This window comes from Oncorhynchus clarkii, chromosome 4 (assembly GCF_045791955.1).
Source record: "Oncorhynchus clarkii lewisi isolate Uvic-CL-2024 chromosome 4, UVic_Ocla_1.0, whole genome shotgun sequence".
NCBI classification, from domain to species: Eukaryota; Metazoa; Chordata; class Actinopteri; order Salmoniformes; family Salmonidae; genus Oncorhynchus; species Oncorhynchus clarkii.
In genome coordinates, this window is record NC_092150.1 from 29,735,611 (window position 1) to 29,759,382 (window position 23,772).

The 23,772-nt window shown below is 40.8% G+C and overlaps 1 protein-coding gene across 2 annotated transcripts in view; it reads right to left on the reverse strand.

Moving 5' to 3' along the window:
* The window catches only part of LOC139406702 (clock circadian regulator a), a 72,573-nt gene that overhangs the window by 45,986 nt on the left and 2,815 nt on the right, over positions 1-23,772 (reverse strand). The window contains exon 2 of one of the 2 annotated variants that reach the window (XM_071149626.1): positions 8,603-8,692. The exons of the other annotated variant lie outside the window; for it this stretch is intronic. The gene's annotated coding sequence lies outside the window, so the exon portion shown is untranslated. The remainder of the gene's footprint in view (positions 1-8,602; positions 8,693-23,772) is intronic. 2 annotated transcript variants of the gene reach the window in all.

Below are 23,772 nucleotides of genomic sequence, written 5' to 3' on the forward strand. Positions count from 1 at the left end.
TGGAAGAACTGAGACATTTTCAGCTTCCAGGAATTGTGTACAGATCCTTGCGACATGGGGCTGTGCATAATCGCGCTTAAACATGAGGTGATGGCGGCGGACGAATGGTACAACAATGGGCCTCAGGATCTCGTCACGGTATCTCTGTGCATTCAAATTGCCATCAATAAAATGCAATTGTGTTCATTGTCCGTAGCTTATGCTTGCCCATAACATAACCCCATCGCCACCATGGGACACTCTGTTCACAACGTTGACATCAGCAAACCGCTCACCCACAAGACGTCATACATAATGTCTGCTATCTGCACGGTACAGTTGAAACCGGGATTCATCTGTGAAGAGCACACTTCTCCAGCATGTGAGTGGCCATCGAAGGTGAGCATTTACCCACTGAAGTCAGTTACGACGCTGAACTGCAGTCAGGCCAAGACCCTGGTGAGGACGACAAGCACGCAGATGAGCACTCAGTTTAACAGTTTGTGCAGAAATTCTTCAGTTGTACAAACCCACAGTTTTATCAGCAGTCCGAGTGGCTGATCTCAGACGATCCCGCAGGTTAAGAAGCCAGATTTGGTGGTGCTCGGCTGGCGGGGTCTGCGTTTGCGAAGCCGGTTGGAAGTACTGCCAAATTTTCTAAAACGATGTTGGAGGCTTATGGTAGAGAAATGAACATTAAATTATCTGGCAACAGCTCTGGTGGACAGTCCTGCAGTCAGCATGCCAAAACTTGAAACATCTGTGGCATTGCGTTGTGTGAAAAAACTGCAGATTATAGTGGCCTTTTATTGTCCCCAGTGTAACGGATGTGAAACGGCTAGCTTAGTTAGCGGTGGTGCGTGCTAAATAGCGTTTCAATCGGTGACGTCACTTGCTCTGAGACCTTGAAGTAGTAGTTCCCCTTGCTCTGCAAGGGCCGCGGCTTTTGTGGAGCGATGGGTAACGATGCTTCGTGGGTGACTGTTGTTGATGTGTGCAGAGGGTCCCTGGTTCGCGCCCGGGTATGGGCGAGGGGACGGTCTAAAGTTATACTGTTACACCAGCACAAGGTGCACCGGTATAATGATCATGCTGTTTAATCAGTTTACTGATATGCCACACCTGTCAGGTAAATGGGATTATCATGGCAAAGGAGAAATGATCACTAACAGAAATGTAAACAAATTTGTGCCAAAAAAATGAGAGAAATTAGCTTTTTGGGATCAAACATGGGACCAACATTGTACATACTGCATGCTGATTTTTCGTAGCATTAAGGATCCCAACTTCGTTTAAACTTTCGCACCCCAAGTAAATAAAATAAAATCACATTTTATTTGTCACATGCGCCGAATACAACAAGTGTAGACCTTACCGTGAAATGCAGACTTATAAGCCATTAACCAACAATGCAGTTAAGAAAATATTTACTTAACAAACTAGCTAGCCAGTGCTAGCTAACATATTCATGCTTAGACTATTTTTCTCTGATTTAGAAGATATCGTTGCCCAAACAACATGCTGATCTAGGCCTACACCAGCACTGGTATCAGGCTGTATTACCTAGCTACGTTTGAGCTGACTTTTTACATTAAGCTAATTACCTAGCTAGCTAACTAGAAATTAGCATTAGCAGCTAACACAATTTAGTTTAGCCACAACTTTATAAGAAAAGACAAACTAGCTGTTTGTAGACAGTATAATACAAACTAATAGTGTAATTATAGAACACTTGTGGATTTATATTCAGAAGCAAAGTGGAAATCAGCATCATTGTCACCAACATCTTGTAGCATCTGACCATGCAGGAAGAGTGAACGGCACAGCAAGTGCTCGAGTGATAGGGTGCAGAGCTTTGTATAGGAAGCGTATGGGGAAGCGGCATCCAGGAGTAGCGGGAGAGACGACTCAATTAGGAAACGGAGTAAAGTATAAAAAAAGACGTTACATGCGCTGGAGTGGTGTATCGCATTACAAATTGAAATACCGTTATAAAAAGTAAAGTAAAAACCGAAACCGGTGCGTGCATCAATACCAGTATATACTGTATAGTAAAATACTAATGCCGCCCGGGCCTATAAGTTACTATGCCTTTTGCGGATATTTTTCTCATTTGATTGTCTATTTCAGACTGTAACAACCATAACGGAGGGTGTAACATCCATAAGTCATTTTTCGTCTCTAAAGTAATAATGGAAATGACAACCTTTAAAAAAGTATAGTTTTTTGTGCTCAGCCAAGCCTTTCCTTTGAAATGGCTATCCATGTTAAGACGTACAGACTTTCACTAATATGTTCAGTCTCCTCTAAAAGCTTGTCAACAACATCCATAACGTTTCGTATTTGCTTTATTTCTCCAACATGCCAATATTTAGAAGTTAGCTTTTGGGGTATAAACACCCCCCCTAGGGCTATTATACACACATAAAAGTTTAAATGTATATTTTTTGTAAATTCTTTGACACATTAAAGTTGCGATTTTGCGTGCAAGTCCATAACATTGGAATTGCCACGAAGAAAAACATGCAGACAGAGCATGACGTGAGAGAAGAGGAATGATAGGGAGTAGGATTAAGGTTAAAAAGCTACAGCAACATTTCTATTTCCTCTAAAATAACAACAGTTGCAGTAGCAGCAGCAACACTAGCTGTAGCTACAGCTAAAGGCTATGCTTGTATAACTATGAGGTCACTGAGTGCTTCACTGATCCGCTGACACAATGACCTATTTTCCTCTTCCTTCCCCTTTAACTTCATCACAGCTCCACAGGCAGCCAATAACAGAGCACTTTCAGTCACCATGAAACCCTGAGCAGCCAACCACTGAGCAGAGAAAGTCACCATGAGCCCTGAACAGCCAATCAAGTCCCTAACCAGCATATCACAACATTCAAAAGCCAATTACACAGTTAGCAAATGCATCCTGGCTTCTCTGGGGCAGTAGTGAGACAAGAGTTAAAGAAGAGAGAGGGAGGCATGAAGGATAATGGGAAGGACATGGAAAATGAGAGGGTAAAAGGGGAAGAGAAATGTTTTTAAAGTAGCCACTCATCAATCACTGAAGCCGCAAATTTCCTGTTTCTCCCTCATATACACAGAAACCGATTAATACACCTCCCAGGCAGGAGCCCCCTCATCATTTCTTAGTAGTCTCAAATACAGAGCCTATAGGGAGGAGGTCAGAGACCTGGAAGTGTGATGCCAGGACAGTGTGGCCAGTGTGGTGCCCTAATTTATGTCAACGGGGCTGTTGTAGAGTGGCTCAAGAGTTTCAAGTTCCTTGGTGCCCACATCACCGACAAACTATCATGGTCAAACACACCAAGAAAGTTGTGAAGAGGGCACGACAACGCCTTTCCCGCTCAGGAGACTGAAAAGACCTGGCATAGGTTGCCAGATCCTCAAAAAGTTATTCAGATGCACTATCGAGAGCATCCTAACCGGTCGCATCACCGCCTGGTATTGCAACTGCTCGGCACCCGACCATAAGGCGCTACAGAGGGTAGTGCATATGGCCCAGTTCATCACTGGGGCCAAGCTTCCTGCCATCCAGAACCTATATACTAGGCGGTGTCAGAGGAAGGCCCAAAAAATGGTCAAGACTCCAGTCACCCAAGTCATAGACTGTTCTCTCGGCTACCGCACACATTCGTTACCGGAGCGCCAAGCATAGGTCCAAAGGGCTCCTTAACAGCTTCTACCCCCAAGCTATAAGACTGCTGAACAATTAATCAAATGGCCACCTGGACAATTATTTTTTAACTTTAGCGAACTTAGTAAATATTTTATTCTCTATTTTCTTAGAACTGCATTGTTGGTTAAGGGCTTGTAAAGTAAGCAATTCAGTGTAAGATATACACTTGTTGTATTAGGTGCATGTGACAAATAAAATTAGATTTGATTAGATTTTTCTCCCACTTACAAAATCTCACTCACCAAACCCTTTTTCACCAATCCCCTCTCACAGGCATTGTGCTGATGTGCTGTGTGTGCATGTGTGTGCGCGCGTGCGTGCGCACGCACTGACTCAGATGTAGGTCAGAGGAGCTCTGAGGATATGACTCATTCTAAAGTGGATCCTTGGCGCAGCTCGTCGTCACGCACACCAACGCATGCATCGAGACGCCAGCATATCGTCAGTGCCCATCAGCAACCCCATAGCAACCGCCCGCGCCATGCAGGGTAAAAATAGCTCCGCCGAATTCCTCTACAGCTGAGAATTGCCCCATCATGAGTGCGCATCCCCCTATTCTATTATAGAGCAGAGAGAGAGACTCCCTTTATCTCTGTTGGAGGATGAGCTGCCCCCTATGATGGTCTACCTACTGCAGAAAGAGGACCTACCTCCATACCTCTAAGACCTTCGCTAGAGAAATTAGGAAAAAAAGCATCAATAGCACTGTTTGTCCATCTTGAGACACTGTAGCCAGTATGCACTTCCTCAAAACAGTCTGCATTTATCAAAGATAACTCAAGAAATCGGTAATTCATTTTGACATTTTTGCCAACAAGATCTTAGTCGCAAAATTTTTACATCTAACTAAGATGTTTGGTACAGTATTTCTCAAGTAAAACAAATATGCATGAAAACAATGAATCTCTCATTGAATGACAACAAACACTTCATTGAAGAATCCCTACTGTTGACCAATCACCGGCGAAGGGGCGTAGACTTTGGCTATCGACTTCAGGTTGCCTAGAGACATTGTGTGCGCACGAACAACATCTTGGTGTCATTATACTCCTACTAGTGTGCTCTAACATATGGACCTTCTGAAATACACATTCACATGAATTAATTCATTTAACATTGAAAATATTAATATGAATCAATCTCAAAAGTACCCTTTTTAAGACGTATTGTTTGGAACAATATCTACTCTATAAGTACATAAGATTTACAAAGTGGCCTCTCTGCTAATTCTGATCAATTTTATGAGCACCACGACCACAGTGAATGGGAAAATGGATTTGAAGGGAACTCTGTTGGTGATTTGCTGAATGTGCAACCCTAAAAGGAGGGCTGTGCTTGGTTAATGAACTATAATGTCAATTTCTATGCAGAAAATTGTCATATTTTCAAGTACCAGAGTGCATACTCTTGAAATGTGACGTGTTTGAAGAGAATATGGTTCCAGACAATGTCTAAAAATAAGCAAAATCAAAAAGGATACTTGTGAGATAAATATTTTTAATGTTGAATAAATTAATGGGAATCTAGACAGATATGAGAGCACACTATAGCCTAAGGAGTATAATGACACCAAGATGTTGTCTATATCATGTACGGTTCACGAACCATAGGGTCTTACTGGAGGTATGTAAAACGTACCTATATTAAAGACAAAAAATCTGATCCGGATCGTATGGACCTTGGCATACAGAATAGGTCCTTTCTAAGCTCAGCCCAAGCCTGTGTGTACCATCCCGACATATTCTGACATCGGAAACTCAAAAGAATTTGTGGACCATCGATTAGTAAGGGGGTAGGACAGCCAGAGTGTCACCATATGAAAAGCAGCAGTACTGCTTTTAGGGAACTGACAGTGGGGATGGGAAAATGTCTCCGCCATAGAAACAGGCCGACATTTAAGATATTCAGCCGTTCAGACAAGGAGCTGGAGGAGGAGAGTTTCTGCTCTAAGTGGCAGAGAATCCCTCATTAATCTAATGCAGTCGGAAACCACCAACGAGCATCAACACATTCATTGCCGGGAAACGAACCAAATATACATTTACCCACACTTTGCATATACACCCTCTCTCTCTCCCGCTCTCAGACACAGGTTACACCTCTCCCTGTTAAATCAGACAATAAGAGAGTGTGCCTGCTACCAGCGCACACTGTGGTTAATGGCTTCTAATTAGTAGGCTGACAATTCCAAGAAGAAGGAGAATACAGTGGAGTTACTGACAAACAAAAACAGCAGGCTTGATGATTCTTCTGACAGTCAGTGATCCGTACTGTGTCTGGGCTAAAGCTTAGACCTTGAGCTACTGTTTCTCTATCCATGCTGCTGCCCAGTTCCCTGCCCACCCCAGCTCGTCTCCCCACCACTGGGCTGCTGAAGCCCCCAGAGCTGGGCAACCAGTTGTGTTCCACCCAAGCACATGCATCCACAGCCCCAACAGCACAAAAGGGGTCTTTGTTTGCGTTTGAATCCCACACTCCACAGACAGGAATGTCAGAGTAGGGCAGCGGTTTCCAATGGCAGCAGGAGGACGGAGAGGCTGCCAGGAGCCCCGCCACTTGCCCATTCTCCCACAGTGGCCAGTTCAGACAGAGAGAGGGAGAGAGAGACAGAGACAGAGACAGAGAGATGAGCACTGCCAGGCCAACACAGGAGAGGACGATATTAAAGACGCCATGCCAACTGCCCACAGTGCCCGCTACCACCGCCTACCACGATATGCATCATGAGCGTAGGCTTACACTACCGTTCAAAAGTTTGGGGTCACTTAAAAATGTCCTTGTTTTTCAAAGAAAAGCTAATTTTTTGTGTATTAAAATATCATCAAATTGATCAGAAATACAGTGTAGACATTGTTAATGTTGTAAATGACTATTGTAGCTGGAAACGGCTGATTTTTTATGGAATACCTACATAGGCGTCGGGAGGCACATTATCAGCAACCATCACACCTGTGTTCCAATGGCACATTGTGTTAGCTAATCCAAGTTTATTATTTTAAAAGGCTAATTGATCATTAGAAAACCCTTCTGCAATTATGTTAGCACAGCTGAAAACTGTTGTTCTGTTTAAAGAAGCAATACAACTGGCCTTCTTTAGACTAGTTGAGTATCTGGAGCACCAGCATTTGTGGGTTTGATTACAGGCTCAAAATGATAATGGGCCTCTGTATGCCTATGTAGATATTCCATAGAAAAATCTGCCGTTTCCAGCTACAATAGTCATTTACAACATTAACAATGTCTACACTGTATTTCTGATCAATTTGATGTTATTTTAAATGGACAAAAAAAATGTGCTTTTCTTTCAAAAACAAGGACATTTCTAAGTGACCCCAAACTTTTGAACGGTAGTGTAACTGTATCAATGTTTTCCCCCATCACTACTTAATAGTCAGGGCAAACCCGTTTTGGTGATTTGATCAAAATAAATAAATCACCTCATGTTTTTTAACTCATTCAGCAGTTTTTACCAGATTAAGTACAATGCCATTGGAAATTCATTTTGTTAATAAAGTTACATTTATATTACAAAAAACGTAAATTGAAAATTAGGCTGTCGCTGCTTTCTGCTGACAAAACATTTTGATGAATTGCCCAAAGTCAAAAAACAGTTTTAAAGTGTCCAAATCAATAACCAGAAACACATTTTGATATATTGAAAACCTAAAACATACAATTTACTATATACACATACTTAGTAATAGTAATCATATTACTTGTATTTTTTAAACAAGCACCTTGTAAACTGCACACATATGGTAAAATAATTAAGCATGCCAATTTATGATAGTATACACTGAGTGTACAAAACATTAGAAACACCTGCTCTTTCCTTGACAGACTGACCAGATGAATCCAGGTGAAAGCTACTGATGTCACCTGTTAACCTGTAAATTCACTTCAATCAATGTAGATGAAGGGGAGGAGATAGGTTGAAGGATTTTTAAGTGTTGAGACATGGATTGTGTATGTGTGCAATTCAGAGGGTAAATGGGTAAGACAAAGTATGTAAGTGCCTTTGGTAGTAGGTGCCAGGTGCACCGGTTTGAGTGTCAAGAACTGCAACGCTGCTGGGTTTTTCATGCTCAACAGCTTCCTGTGTGTATCAAGAATGGTCCACCACACAAAGAACATCCAACCAACTTAACACAACTGTGGGAATCATTGGAGTCAACATGGACCAGCATCCCTGTGGAAAGCTTTCGAACATTGTGTAGAGTCCAAGCCCCGACAAATTTAGGCAAAAAAAAAGGTGGGGAGGGGGTGTTCGTAATGTTTGGTATACTCTGTGTAGATCCATGAGAATTGCAATACATTTTGTATCGGCACCCAAGTATCGTGATAATATCGTATCATGAGTATGTTGACCACTCACAATCTATTGCAGCAATGCCATTTATTTCTCACTCATTTAACCATTTCGAGAGTTTATAAATGCACTCAAACACAATTTACCCAGACACTCTAGACTAGAGCCTCCATAGAGGCTGAACGTTTTTCTTTGCTATTCGAACGGTTATTACGGAGACTGCGGTCACAGCAGAACCAAACGTCAACATCAGAACCAACCATTTATCTCAAGATAGTCAGGCTATAATATATTCCAAAACCTTTACCTATCACCATTTTGACCTATTACCTGGACAAATTTGAACAATGACTTTACTCTACTTGGGCAAACCCAAATACCCACTTTGAGAAACCCAAATTTAAAATTCAGACCCCAAAAGGTGACACATAGCTAAATCATCAAATATAAATTACATGCACAAATAGCCTAAATTTGTCACTGCGTGTATTCAAAAATGCTTTAGACCACATTAACTTAATAGACCCGTCACACCAATGGTGCCAGTCCAAATGGAGTCGTTGCATAGACTGTGCAGTACATTCCTCAAATGCCATGCAGCCTTTTTCTTCGTCTCCTTACCTCTTACACTTTATTAAGCGATGTCCAGTAAGGCAACCAACCCTCTGCAGCCCATGTTCTCAGCACAGCCGTTTTGTTCAAAATGTCAACCTGGAAAATAAAAATAACAAAGGCCACTGAGAACCACACATATATTTGATCAAGATTGCCCTGTGGTCTGGGCGAGTCTATATGGTAGGAATATGAAACAGTCGTTACCTAACATTCTTGTGCAGTGACCCACCTGAAGCTTTTCAAATTTCCTTGTGACCAGCAGAAAAAACAATCACAATATATTGTGCCAGAGTGCAGTCTTTAGCAGGCAGGGCTGGGAATTGCCAGTGACCTCACAATACAATATTATCACGATACTTAGGCGCCGATACGATATGCATTGCGATTCTCACGATTCTATATGTATAGCGATTCGATAATAGGTTTCGATGTACCAAACATATTGACCACCATGTCTGCTGTAAAGGGACAAGAATGAGCCATGATCAATCAGCCATGGAAATAAAAGGGCTGAAATCATGTTGAGAATAAGCTAGAGAAGGAGTTAGGGACTTGCTTTAGGTTTCATTGGGGTTGGCTGTGTGGTGATCTATGAGTTTCCAGAGGACAAGGCGGTGCCGTGTGAGGTTCTGCTCTAGCCATCAGCTCTGCTACTCCCAGACGTTCTGATTAGAGATTAATCACATCCTGAAGCTTCCAAAGCAGTGACACACCAGTCAGAAAACTCAGACACACACAACCACACCTCCTAAACTCATTTACAACCAAGGCTTGGCACTGTGTCAGTCAGCTGGGATGGGGGGTTTGGTACCACAGATGTAAACACAAGCTTCCATCTGCTCCTGGATCCACATGAAACTAATCCTAGATGTGTGTCGTGTCTTGAACCTGGCGAGAGAGAGAAATAGAGAAAGAAAGAGAGAGAGAAGGGTTGGGCTCATTTCAAATTGATTTCAATTTACTTTTCAGTTTATTGAAAAGTCATTGAATTGTAATTTTAGTTTACTTCCTGAATTGACTGTCGTCAATACGAATTGAGCCCAACTCTGGCTGGCTGGCTGGCTGGCTGGCACAGACAGACAGACAGACAGACAGACAAGGCTAGTGACTTGAAGGGGATTAAAAAGGTGCCACACCTAGAATTTCTAGGTTAATTGCAACAGCGCTAGGCTGCATTCAAAACAAATCTCCCCCGCATCTAATTTCCATGTTAGGTGGAGACTTGCTTGAGCCTTTTACTTTTGGTTTTGGTCCACCAGCTTCAAACAGCTGTCAAAACTATATTTTTTGTGATTGAAAATATATTTCAGAGCAATTTTGATGGTACAATGATTCCCTACAGTATTCAATGCTTGTTTTCTCACATAAACTGAAATTAAGCGAACAGTGTCCAATTTTAGCAGCCAGTAAATTATAGACCGATTTCTTCATGGCCACTTAATCCAATTCCCACTAGATAACACAGCCACAAAGTCAAAAAAAAGCTTTCCCATTTTGATTACAGATGCCGCACCGGTAGGAGAAATCAACAGGCGAATATCACAGCGGGAAGTAATACTGTGAAACACTATCATTGCAATAACTATGAATATATTATGGACATTTTCTCAAATTAAAATTCTAAAACAAATCCTGTCTAGCACCTTTAAATGGGAGCATATTGTCTCAATTAGGCTACTATCTGACGAAAGAAGTTTCAATACTATTTGCACAAAGACAGGCCCAGGCTGACCTTCTCCATCACCACTGGAGTGGAGATACACCAGATGTTAAGATGGCGCCGAAGAGGATGGCAGACGCTTTACATGCCCATGATTCAACCATATATGCATCAGCAACCACAGCTAATGAAGTCACTGAAAACCTTAACAAAGAGTTGCAGTCTGTTTTGGAATGGGTGGCCAGTAATAAACTGGTCCTGAACATCTCTAAAACTAAGAGCATTGTATTTAAGTACAAATCATTCCTTAAGTGCTAGACCTCTTAAGTGCTAGACCTCAGCTGAATCTGGGTTGAGGAGAGACTGACTGCATCACTTCTTCTTTTTATAAGAAACATTCATGTGTTGAAAATCCCAAATTGTTTGCATAGTCAACTTACACACAGCTCTGACACACACACTTATCCCACCAGACATGCCACCATGGGTCTTTTTATAGTCCCCAAATCCAGAATAAATTCAAGAAAACGTACAGTATTATATAGAGCCCTTATTGCATGGAACTTCCTTCCATCTCATATTGCTCAAATAAACAACAAGCCTGGGCTCAAAAAAACAGATAAAGCAACACCTCACGGCACAACGCCGCTCCCCTTTTTGACCTAGATAGTTTGTGTGTATGCATTTGTATGTAGGCTACGTGTGCCTTTTTAAAAATGTATGTAGTTCTGTCCTTGAGCTGTTCTTATCTAATGATGTTCTGTATTATGTCATTCTGTTTTATGTTTCATGTTTTGTGTGGACCCCAGGGAGAGTAGCTGCTGCTTTTGCAACAGCTAATGGGGATCCTAATAAAATACCAATTGTGCTATTATGTTAGATTTTTTGCGTTGTTTGTAACTTATTTTTTGACTTATTCTGTACATAATGTTGCAGCTACTGTCTCTTATGACTGAAAATGACTTCTGGACATCAGAATTGGGATTACTCAACACAAACTGGAAGATGATTTTTCATTTAACGAGTCTGACGAGAAAGATATACTGTTCTCCAGGGAAAAGGCCCAGATCCCCGCCATTTGCGTGAAGAAAAGACAGAGGAAAAGAGGACGCAGATCAGGCTGCCTTTTGACAATCCGTAGGCGAGTGAGTAAACTCCCACTGTCACCCGTTTTACTTGACAACAAACAATCATATCTTATGTTTCGCCAAGTGGTGGCTGAACGACGACACAGAAAATATAAAGCTGGACAGATTTTCAATGCACCTGCAGAACAGAGAACCTACAGTTGAAGTCGGAAGTTTTTCAACCACTCCACAAGTTTCTTGTTAACAAACTATAGTTTTGGCAAGTTGGTTAGGACATCTACTTTGTGCATGACACAAGTCATTTTTCCAACAATTGTTTACAGACAGATTATTTCAATTATAATTCACTGTATCACAATTCCAGTGGGTCAGAAGTTTACATACACTAAGTTGACTGTGCCTTTAAACAACTTTCAAATTCCAGAAAGTGATGGCATGGCTTTAGAAGCTTCTGATAGGCTAATTGACATCATTCATGTCAATTGGAGGTGTACCTGTGGATGTATTTCAAGGCCTACCTTCAAACTCAGTGCCTCTTTGCTTAACATCATGGGAAAATCAAATGCAATCTGCCAAGACCTCAGACAACAAATTGTAGACCTCCACAGGTCTGGTTCACCCTTGGGAGCAATTTCCAAATGCCTGAAGGTACCACGTTCATCTGTACAAACAATAGTATGCAAGTATAAACACCATGGGACCACGCAGCCGTCATACCGCTCTCCTAGAGATGAACGTACTTTGGTGCAAAAAGTGCAAATCAACCTTGTGAAGATGCTGGAGGAAACCGGTAAAAGAGTATCTATATCCACAGTAAAAACGAGTCCTACATCGACATAACCTGAAAGGCCACTCAGCAAGGAGGAAGCCACTGCTCCATAACCGGCATAAAAAAAGTCAGACTACGGTTTGCAACTGCACATGGGGACAAATATAGTACTTTTTGGAGAAATGTCCTCTGGTGTGATGAAACAAATGGGCCAAAATTCACCCAACTTATTGTGGGAAGCGTGTGGAAGGCTATCCGAAATGTTTGACCCAAGTTAAACAATTTAAAGGCAATGGTACCAAACACTAATTGAGTGTATGTAAACTTCTGACCCACTGAGAATGTGATGAGAAATAAAAGCTGAAATGAATCACTCTATTATTCTGACATTTCACATTCTTAATTTAAAGTGGGGATCCTAACTGACCTAAGACAGGGAATTTTTACTAGGATTACATGTCAGGAATAGTTCAAAACTGAGTTTAAATGTATTTGACTAAGGTGTATCTAGACCTCCGACTTCAACTGTATAAATGTTGTACTGAAGTGTCTGCCCAGATTGACAGAAGGGTCTGGACCTCCTCAAAGGACCAGGGAACCGACTTTTTAGTTCTTTGCCGCAACAGTATACATTTATCTGTTGAAGAAGCTGACAACTGGTTGCTTAGCAACTGTGTTTGCCAACTTGAGAACAACGTCACTGGCCTGAATCTTAATCGGGCTAGCATCAGTTGTGAAACTGGGCTGCACTGGCCAGGGTTTCCTCCGACCCAGCTCTAATTTGAGAATTACATTCAAGCCAGCTCAAATTTGGCCTTAATTCAAATGCCAATGAAAAAGGGGCTTAGGTGTCAAAATACACATCTCCTCATATACATATTTCCTCACTGTACAGGTTCAACAAATACCAGGTTTAGGCTAAGGAATAAACTGTGTACTATTTGGGGAGTGACTAACTTGGTCACGGTCAAACCAAAAGTCACTGGACATTTTCTAGAACTCAGACAACAGGCTACTGTGCATGCTGTGAGCAGTGCTCAAGGACAACTTCCCCACAAATACTCCTAAAGACAAACAATAACAATGAGGACACAGACAAGGCATGCAGACACCACTATAGATATCACAAGATGCATGGCAAAACAGATGCAGTTCAGGGTGGATGAGAATTACTTACCATGGCCTGCCCTGAACAACTTGTTCAACCATAGATCCACTGAACAATTTGTTATTCCATTTCCATGGACAAATGTATGTTTCAACATTGGTTACACGCTGTGTTGGTCAGTGCAGATCGGTAGAATTCAGAGGGCAACTTAGCAACAACAGATTGGTACTGCTTCAACAGCTGACAAAGACACATATTGGTATGGTTTCAAGGCTGCCAAAAACACAATCCTACTGAGCATCACAGGAACCAGTGCACCAAACTGCATTAGACAGGCATTCCGTGCATAAATAAATAAAATGTGTACATTAAGGCTGTAAATTAATACAATGAACATGGTCAGATGGCTCTAGTTGAATATAGCAGTGGCTATTAGATTTATGCCATTTGGATACATTGTATCCTAGTCAAAAGCCATATACAGGTGATTCTCATGAAACCAGTTTTAAACATGTCTGTAGCAAATAGAGTTACAAAACCTATGATGCATTTGCAAAAATCAACTATCATTCTGCAGACTAAGATGTCTAGTTTTTTTGGCAAAGTGCAATATGTAACATTTTGGTGACCTCACCAAATTCACATAGAAATGTGTGTTATAGATCTGTCATTCTCATTGAAAGCAAGTCTAAAAAGCAGTAGATATGTTCTATGTGCACTATTTCTATGTTTCGCTTTGTGTCTTACTTTCGGTTGTGTACACCAGCTTCAAAACAGCTGAAAATACAATATTTTGGGTTATGGAAAATATGTTTCACAGCAGTTTAGATGGTACAATGATTCTCTACACTATACTTGCTTGTTTTGTCACATAAAAATATAAATTAGGCAAACTATTAGAATTTTAGCAACCATTAATTGGCAGTGCGATTTCTGCATAGTTCATCTTTAAATACATTTTATATTTTACATTTTCACCCCAAATACTCATTACTGAAATGCGTCTGGATTAAATTATCGGGTCATTCTGTACAATTTTACTTTATAAAAAAAATTATTTGAATAAAAGACAAAATAAGTTGCTGTAGTTAGTCTATAAATCATATTTTTTTTCAAATAATAGTTGACATTAAACTATCATTCAGTATTTATTACGTAAAAACACTGTCTGTGAACATGTCTCATTACCGTAACACTTTTTCAAGTTCCTGTAAAAACTAAAGTTCTACTCAACATTGCTTGATGCATCATCTAGAGGAGTAGTCTTTAGATGAGCATAAGTTAATGTATTCGCTTAAATTCGCTGGTTCACCAACTACTTCTCAGAGAGAGTTCAGTGTGTCAAATCGGAGGGCCTGTTGTCCGGACCTCTGGCAGTCTCTATGGGGGTACCACAGGGTTCAATTCTCGGGCCGACTCTTTTCTCTGTACATATCAACGATGTTGCTCGTGCTACTGGTGATTCCCTCATCCACCTCTACGCAGAATACACCATTCTGTATACATCTGGCCCTTCTTTGGACACTGTGTTAACTAACCTCCAAACAAGCTTCAATGCCATACAACACTCATTCCGTGGCCTCCAACTGCTCTTAAACACTAGAAAAATCAAATGCATGCTCTTCAACCGTTTGTTGCCCGCACCCGCCCGCCCGACTAGCATCACTACTCTGGACGGTTCTGACTTAATATGTGGACAACTACAAATACCTAGGTGTCTTGCTAGACTGTAAACTCTCCTTCCAGACTCATATTAAACATCTCCAATCCAAAATTAAATCTAGAATCGGCTTCATATTTCGCAACAAAGCCTCTTTCACTCACACCGCCAAACATACCGTAAAACGTAAAACTAACTATCCTACCGATCCTCGACTTCGGCGATGTCATTTACAAAAAAGCTTCCAATACTCTACTCAGCAAACTGGATGCAGTCTATCACAGTGCCATCCATTTTGTTACCAAAGCCCCTTATACCACCCACCACTGCGACCTGTTTGCTCTAGTCGGCTGGCCCTCGCTACATATTCGTCGCCAGACCCACTGGCTCCAGGTCATCTATAAGTCTATGCTAGGTAAAGCTCTGCCTTATCTCAGCTCACTGGTCACGATAACAACACCCACCCGTAGCACGCGCTCCAGCAGGTACAGTGCCTTGCGAATGTATTCGCCCCCCTTGAACTTTGTGACCTTTTGCCACATTTCAGGCTTCAAACATAAAGATATAAAACTGTATTTTTTGTGAAGAATCAACAACAAGTGGGACACAATCATGAAGTGGAACGACATTTATTGGATATTTCAAACTTTTTTAACAAATCAAAAACTGAAGAATTGGGCGTGCAAAATTATTCAGCCCCTTTACTTTCAGTGCAGCAAACTCTCTCCAGAAGTTCAGTGAGGATCTCTGAATGATCCAATGTTGACCTAAATGACTAATGATGATAAATACAATCCACCTGTGTGTAATCAAGTCTCTGTATAAATGCACCTGCACTGTGATAGTCTCAGAGGTCCATTAAAAGCGCAGAGAGCATCATGAAGAACAAGGAACACACCAGGAAGGTCCAAGATACTGTTGTGAAGAAGTTTAAAGCCGGATTTGGATACAAAAAGATTTCCCAAGCTTTAAACATCCCAAGGAGCACTGTGCAGGCGATAATATTGAAATGGAAGGAGTATCTACCAAGACCTGGCCGTCCCTCTAATGCAGCCAAGAGGCCCATGATCACTCTGGATGAACTGCAGAGATCTACAGCTGAGGTAGGAGACTCTGTCCATAGGACAACAATCAGTCGTGTATATTGCACAAATCTGGCCTTTATGGAAGAGTGGCAAGAAGAAAGCAATTTCTTAAAGATATCCATAAAAAGTGTTGTTTAAAGTTTGCCACAAGCCACCTGGGAGACACACCAAACATGTGGAAGAAGGTGCTCTGGTCAGATGAAACCAAAATTGAACTTTTTGGCAACAATACAAAACGTTATGTTTGGCGTAAAAGCAACACAGCTGAACACACCATCCCCACTGTCAAACATGGTGGTGGCAGCATCATGGTTTGGGCCTGCTTTTCTTCAGCAGGGACAGGGAAGATGGTTAAAATTGATGGGAAGATGGATGGAGCCAAATACAGGACCATTCTGGAAGAAAACCTGATGGAGTCTGCAAAAGACCTGAGACTGGGATGGAGATTTGTCTTCCAACAAGACAATGATCCAAAACATAAAGCAAAATCTACAATGGAATGGTTCAAAAATAAACATATCCAGGTGTTAGAATGGCCAAGTCAAAGTCCAGACCTGAATCCAATCGAGAATCTGTGGAAAGAACTGAAAACTGCTGTTCACAAATGCTCTCCATCCAACCTCACTGAGCTCGAGCTGTTTTGCAAGGAGGAATGGGAAAAAATGTCAGTCTCTCGATGTGCAAAACTGATAGAGACATACCCCAAGCGACTTACAGCTGTAATCGCAGCAAAAGGTGGCGCTACAAAGTATTAACTTAAGGGGGCTGAATAATTTTGCACACACAATTTTTCAGTTTTTGATTTGTTAAAAAACGTTTGAAATATCCAATAAATGTCGTTCCACTTCATGATTGTGTCCCACTTGTTGTTGATTCTTCACAATATATCTTTATGTTTGAAGCCTGAAATGTGGCAAAAGGTCGCAAAGTTCAAGGGGGCCGAATACTTTCGCAGGGCACTGTATATCTCACTGGTCATCCCCAAAGCCAACACCTCCTTTGGCCGCCTTTCCTTCCAGTTCTCTGCTGCAAATGACTGGAACGAATTGAAAAGTCGCTGAAGCTGGAGACTTATATTTTCCTCACTAACTTTAAACATAAGCTATCTGAGCAGCTGCAGCTGTACATAGCCCATCTGCAAATAGCCCACCAAACCTACCTACCTCATCCCCATATTGTTTTTATTTACTTTCTGCTCTTTTTCATACCAGTATTTCTACTTGCACGTCATGATCTGCACATCTATCACTCCAGTGTTAATTTTCTAAATTGTAATTACTCCGCTACTATGGCCTATTTATTGCCTTACCTCCTCACGCCATTTGCACACACTGTATATAGACTTTATTTCTATTGTGTTGACTGTACGCTTGTTTATTCCATGTGTAACTCTGTGTTGTTGTTTGTGTCGCACTGCTTTGCTTTATCTTGGCCATGTCACAGTTGTAAATGACAACTGTTCTCAACTAGCCTACCTGGTTAAATAAAAGGTGAAATAGAAAATAAAAATACATGTAAAATGTTTTTTTTTTATGACTTTGGCAGAGGTTCTTATTCTCAAACACCCCCTTTACCTCACTTGGCCTTCTCATTACCAAAACGGCTAAAAAGTTCAAATAGGGAAAAAGTCAGAACCTTACCAACATTAAGGCATAAATGGGCTTTAGTGAAGTGGTCAATTGTTTGTTGACTCATAACGGCTCTCCTATTATTTGCAGATTGAGCTTGGGCCTCATGGCCCGAAATACACATTTATCATTACCACATCATTTTTTAGGTCCGTTTCGGTAATGAGAACCTTAATTTCGGTAAAGATACTAAGCTAATTGTAATGTACAGTCAATGGGTGTGCTGTGCTGGTAACTTTATTTACTTACTAGGACCACTTCTTAAACCTATTGTATAGATATTTTTGTAAAACAGTTATTTGATTAAGTAGGGTTTGTTATGAAAAATGGGGTGTATAAAACCCAATGTAATTTACTTTAAGCCACAATGGGCTGGATATCCCCCATTTTGACATGTGTATCTGTTTTCACACTTGTTTGATATTCCAAAACAGTTTTTAGTCCATATCTCACGTATTTAGATACTTTATAGGCATATTGTGTTATGCTGTTTGCCCATAGGATTCCATTCAATCCATAAATATACCTAAAATACCTTTCAACCACAAATATCCACATCCTAATAAACCAATATTACCTGTAATTACCTTGGATAAACAAATATATATATATTAAGTCACCTTATTAAGGTTTAAATCCACTTTTGGATGCAGTAACTTTACTTATACTGTATTTTTGTAAATTGCATTAAGATCGGTGATTTTAAACAGAACCAAAATGTACAGTTCAAATAAGGAAATGAGTCAATTGAAATAGTCATTAGGCCCTAATCTATGTATATCACATGACTGGGAATACAGACACGCATCTGTTGGTTAAAGACACCAATACAAAAAAAGTAGGGTCGTGGATCAGAAAACCACTCAGTATCTGGTGTGACCACCATTTGCCCCATGCAGGGCGACACCTCTCCTTCACATAGTGTTGATTAGGCGGTTGATTGTGGCCTGTGAAATGTTGTCCCACACCTCTTCAATGGCTGTGCAAAGTTGCTGGATAAAACATGCTCAATGTCTGGTTACATGTCTGGTGAGTATACAGGCCATGGAAGAACTTGGACATTTTCAGCTTCCAGGAATTGTGTACAGATTCTTCCGCCATGGGGCTGTGCATTATCATGCTGAAACATGAGGGGATGACGGCAGATGAATGGCACGACAACGGGCCTCAGGATCTCGTCACCATATCTCTGTGCATTCAAATTGCCATTGATAAAATGCAATTGTGTTCGTTGTCAATAGCTTATACCTGCCCATACCATAACCCCACCACCACGGGGAACTCTGTTCACAACGTTGACATCAGCAAACCACTCACCCACATGACACCATACATACTGTCTGCCATCTGCCCGGTACAGTTGAAACCGAGATTAATCCGTGATGAGCACACTTCTCTAGCATGCCAGTGGCCATCAAAGGTAAGCATTTGCCCACTGAAGGAGGTTACGACGCCAAACTGCAGTCAGGTTATGACCCTGGTGACGATGACGAGTACGCACATGAGCTTCCCTGAGACAGTTTTTGACCGTTTGTGCAGAAATTCTGTGCAAACACATTTTTATCAGTTGGCCCAGGTGGCTGGTCTCAGACGATCCCACAGATGAAGAAGTCGGATGTGGAGGTCCTGGGCTGGCGTGGTTACGCGTGGTCTGCGGTTATGAGGCTGGTTGGATGTACTACCAAATTCTATAAAACGACGGCGGCGGCTTATGGTAGAGAAATTCATATTACATTTTCTGGCAACAGATCTGATGGACATCCCTGCAGTCAGCATGCCAATTGCATGCGCCATCAAAACTTGACACATCTGTGGCATTGTATTGTGTCACAGAACTGCACATTTTAGGAGTGGCCTTTTTTTGTCCCTAGCACAATGTGCACCTGTGTAATGATCAGGCTATTTAATCAGCTTCTTGATATGTCACACCTGTCAGGTGGATAGATTACATTGGCAAAGGAGAAGTGCTCACTAACAGGGATGTAAAGAAATGTGTGCACAAAATTTGAGAGAAATAAGCTTTTTGTGCATATTAAACATTTCTGGGATCTTTTATTTCAGCTCATGAAACATGGGACCAACACTTTACATTGTTGCGTTTATATTTTTGTTCAGTGTATTTCACCTCCAAGTCATCTAATTTGCTAGGTCATTAAAAGCTCAAATTTGTCACAGTCTCTGTGGTCATATCAGAGATGGTCCCCAATTTAGGGAATCTCCGATGCTATAAATGCTTTTGGTTTACTACAGTCTATGGCAGTGTTTTTTGTACTTGCAGTCCACCCAACTGAAAAGTGCACATTCACTTCCATAACATTTGTTCTAGGCTACCAGCATGTAAGATAAACATTCACAATAACACAGGATACCCTTACAAAACTGCAGTACAATGAAATAATGGTTGTTTTATTAATGATATCTGGATTTCTTGCTGTGTGTTGGCTTCTAACAGTAATATTTTGTTGTGTTAGCTAATTGCACTGTTTATTGTGCTGCACATTTTCTTCTGTTCCACTAAATGCTGTTTTGATGTTATATTATGACTAACTACATTTTTTTCAGAATTTAACAAATTTTACATAGGCCTGCCTATGTCTTTTATTTCAATAGCCTACTACAATCCACCAGGATTTACAAAACTACATTTTTAATCGCATTTATTTCCATCAATAATTAGTCCAAAGTTATTGCACCACCCTGAAAATATGACAATTATATTTATCCTTAAAGCTTTTAATAAATGAACATAATGCATGCAGTAATTGGACTTTAATTTCAGTAGCTAAATAAGGAGGTAGGCATATCAGTTCCAGCTAAAGCAATTAAATATTTTTTTTCACTAACCCGTACAGTAGTTGGCGGAAGTACACCAATAGGTGTAGTCTGCCATAAAACCTTAAAGATAACGAAGCTAAAACTTGAATTGGAATCTGTGTCTCACGCGCAGCAAAAGATCTCTGCACTCAGGCAGCCTGCTTGAGAGCAGCCGTCAACATTCCATATGGCAGTTGGGCCAGGGCGCCCGGTAAGCTACACAACAACACAGCTGGAAAACCACAACAGGTTCTCGAAATTTACACAAGAAACGTATAAAAAAGATTTGACTGCTAAGTCGTAGTCCCCTGTTCTCCTGCATTCTTGTTACACTTTTGCAAGTAAAGCAGCAGTGTGTTGGGGAGAAGAACATCAAGGAATGATTTGAGCTAGCTACTGTAGTTAGCTAGCTTGCTACACTTTGATTTATTTTAATGATAGTAAATGTGTGTGTGTCAGTGGAGGCTCCTCAGAGGAGGAAGGGGAGGACCATCCTCAGTGAGTTTCATAAAAATACAAATTGTTAAACATTTTAAAAGTTATCCTTTTTAGATAAAAAAATATATTCACATCACCAAATAATTGATTAAAACACACTGTTGAAGGTCTACAGAAGCCTCAACAGCACTCTGTATGGTAGCGCCAGTGTAGCCGGAGGACAGCTAGCTTCCGTCCTCCTCTGGGTACATTGACTTCAATACATTCTCACCCCCTTCCATATACTTACACAGTAATAATGACAAGTTCCTGAGGACGTCCTCCAACCTATCAAAACTCATGCAGCATGAACTGACATGTTGCCCACCCAATCAAAGAATCAGAGAATGAATCTAGTACTGAAAGCATAAGCTACAGCTAGCTAGTACTGAAAGCATAAGCTACAGCTAGCTAGCACTGCAATGTATAAAATGTGGTGAGTACTTGAGCCAGAGAGAAAGACAATACTTGAACAGGTTTGAACAAATTAATTCATTCCAAAATTAAGAAGCAAGCAGGTTTTTTTCCCAGAAAAGCTGATAGCTAGTTTAGCCTACTCAAACACTCTGCTCAAACAGAGGGGTGATGTGTTAGCTAGCTGGCTATGACTATCCAACACAACACAATTTATTGCCACCGGGGCCCGACAGTGTAAGTGCTAAACTACTTACTGATTGCACACTAACTTTACTGCATGATTGTAGCGGGTTTACTAATGTGTTAGTTATATTAGCTATGTTGACTATGATGTTACTTTAGCTAATATGGTGACAACGATGTAGGCTGTGTGTAGTGGTTACGATAGGGTTTGGCTTGGAAAGGTTTTTTCGCCTGGTCACATACAGCTGATGTGTTGTACATTGAAGTCCACTGTCTGTCACCTCAAATTTCTCTCTCGACCTGTGCGCCCACGTTGTAAACTTTCATTCGTAGGCTAGGTTGTAGCAACCTCATGACGGGTACAGGGAAAATTAGAGAATCATGTAGTAGCCTAAACCTGACGCTGTTACATTTAACTGGGTGAATGGAATATCAATGACAGTCATCCAATATGCTGTAATAGAAATAAGGCCATGCTGATCAAAAGTAAAAATTGTCCTCCCTCATCTTTAATGGCACCGACAGCCACTGGTGTGCGTGTGTCCTCTATGTGTGAGTGAGTGAGTGAGTGAGTGAGTGAGTGAGTGAGTGAGTGAGTGAGTGAGTGAGTGATGATCACAATAAGTTTAGAAAAAACATTGTCATGTCAACGTTGTCATGCTAACTATGTGTGTATCTGTGTGAGAGGAAGGAGAGATGATTATGATCACAATAACTTATAAAAAAAAGATTGTCATCATGTCAACATTGTGTCATGTTAGCTGTGTGTGTGTGTGTGTGTGTGTGTGTGTGTGTGTGTGTGTGTGTGTGTGAGAAAGAGAGAGAACATGAATACACAGAACATTGATTGTTTGTGTTGCGTAAGATCGTAAACTGGGATAATTCTTGAAACTTCTACCCCCAATATGGATGTGAAGATTTTCTTGATTCATTAGAGATCCTTGTATTTTTGGATATTTTATATTTGAGAATAACATACATTACCTGCTCCCCATCAACACGCATTCTAATGTTACACCGATCAACTGCCTTTGTCAATTCTTTATTCTCTGTTTTTGCAGGAATCTTCTAGCTTGGATGGAAGGATGGAGGAGGGAATAAAGGGAATGAGTACAGAAGTTATCCAGCCTGCAGACTAAGAAACGTAAATAGCCTATGCTTGGTTGTCTATGCCTCTCCGTCTGTCCGTCTGTCTGCCTGATTGCTGAAGAACCATTTTGGAACCCTTTTTTTCTAAGAGTGTAGTGTAAGTAGATCCAATCGAAATAGCACCGCTTCTAATAATATAACATTGTAAAGCAAATCAAATCCAATTTTAACTCGCCTTTCCCCCCCCCCAGGTGCAAAACCCTTGTGTCCTGATTTAACAGACACCTTCCTTGGTGAGCAATGTTCTCTCTAAACTGTTGCCCGGAGACTGTTGGGAGCGCAGAAGAAATATCAGCCAACAGAGAGAAGCACGAGATTGAACTTCACTCAAATTCCTAGAGTTTTCCCTGTTAATTAACACCATCAATGTTTTCTGTTACTGTGGCTATTGTAATCGAATCAAAGCAATATTAGCAACTTTCAATGCAACATGCTAAAACAAAACAAACTATTTATGAGATGTTGTTGTAGGCAGAACGCATCGGAGCAGGATTCTATTGGGCATGACTCAGCCTGTACTATACACAGACCAATGCAGCATAACCAATCAGAGCTGCAATAGACCTATATGCAAATAGACAATTGCCATATGGATCTGTGGTGTTAACTTTTATCTGAACTGTGTTGACAGCTGTGATCTGAGTAGATTATCTTGTTTTGAGATCAAAGCATGAGCTGCATGTAGCCATGTGTCCACATTTTGTTCATAATTTTTAGTCAGCAATGGGGGAGTGATTGCTTCCTACAAGATCTCAAAATGTGTGCATTTCTAGACATCTTTGAAAGGCAGGTCAGGTAAAGAGCTTTTTTTGTCTTAAAGGGGCAGTGTTGTATTTTGAGACAGGCTTGAATAAACTAAGTAGCCAATAGGCAGAGGGTAGCATAATTTGTCTGATTCTTTGTAATAATGGTATGGGAATAATACTGCATTTTATTTTGTAAATTGTTTTCTTGCATCAAACAACAACATTTTCAGTTACCTCCTTGTCTGAAGGACAAGTGGATAAACAGGTTAATGTCTAGCCCTGCATGTTTTTTTTTCCAAAAGTCTCATAATTTAGAACACCACACATTGGCTGCTACTGTAGGCTGAATGTTAAAATGTTATGGGATGCATTTTCTTTATTGTTTTTTATGA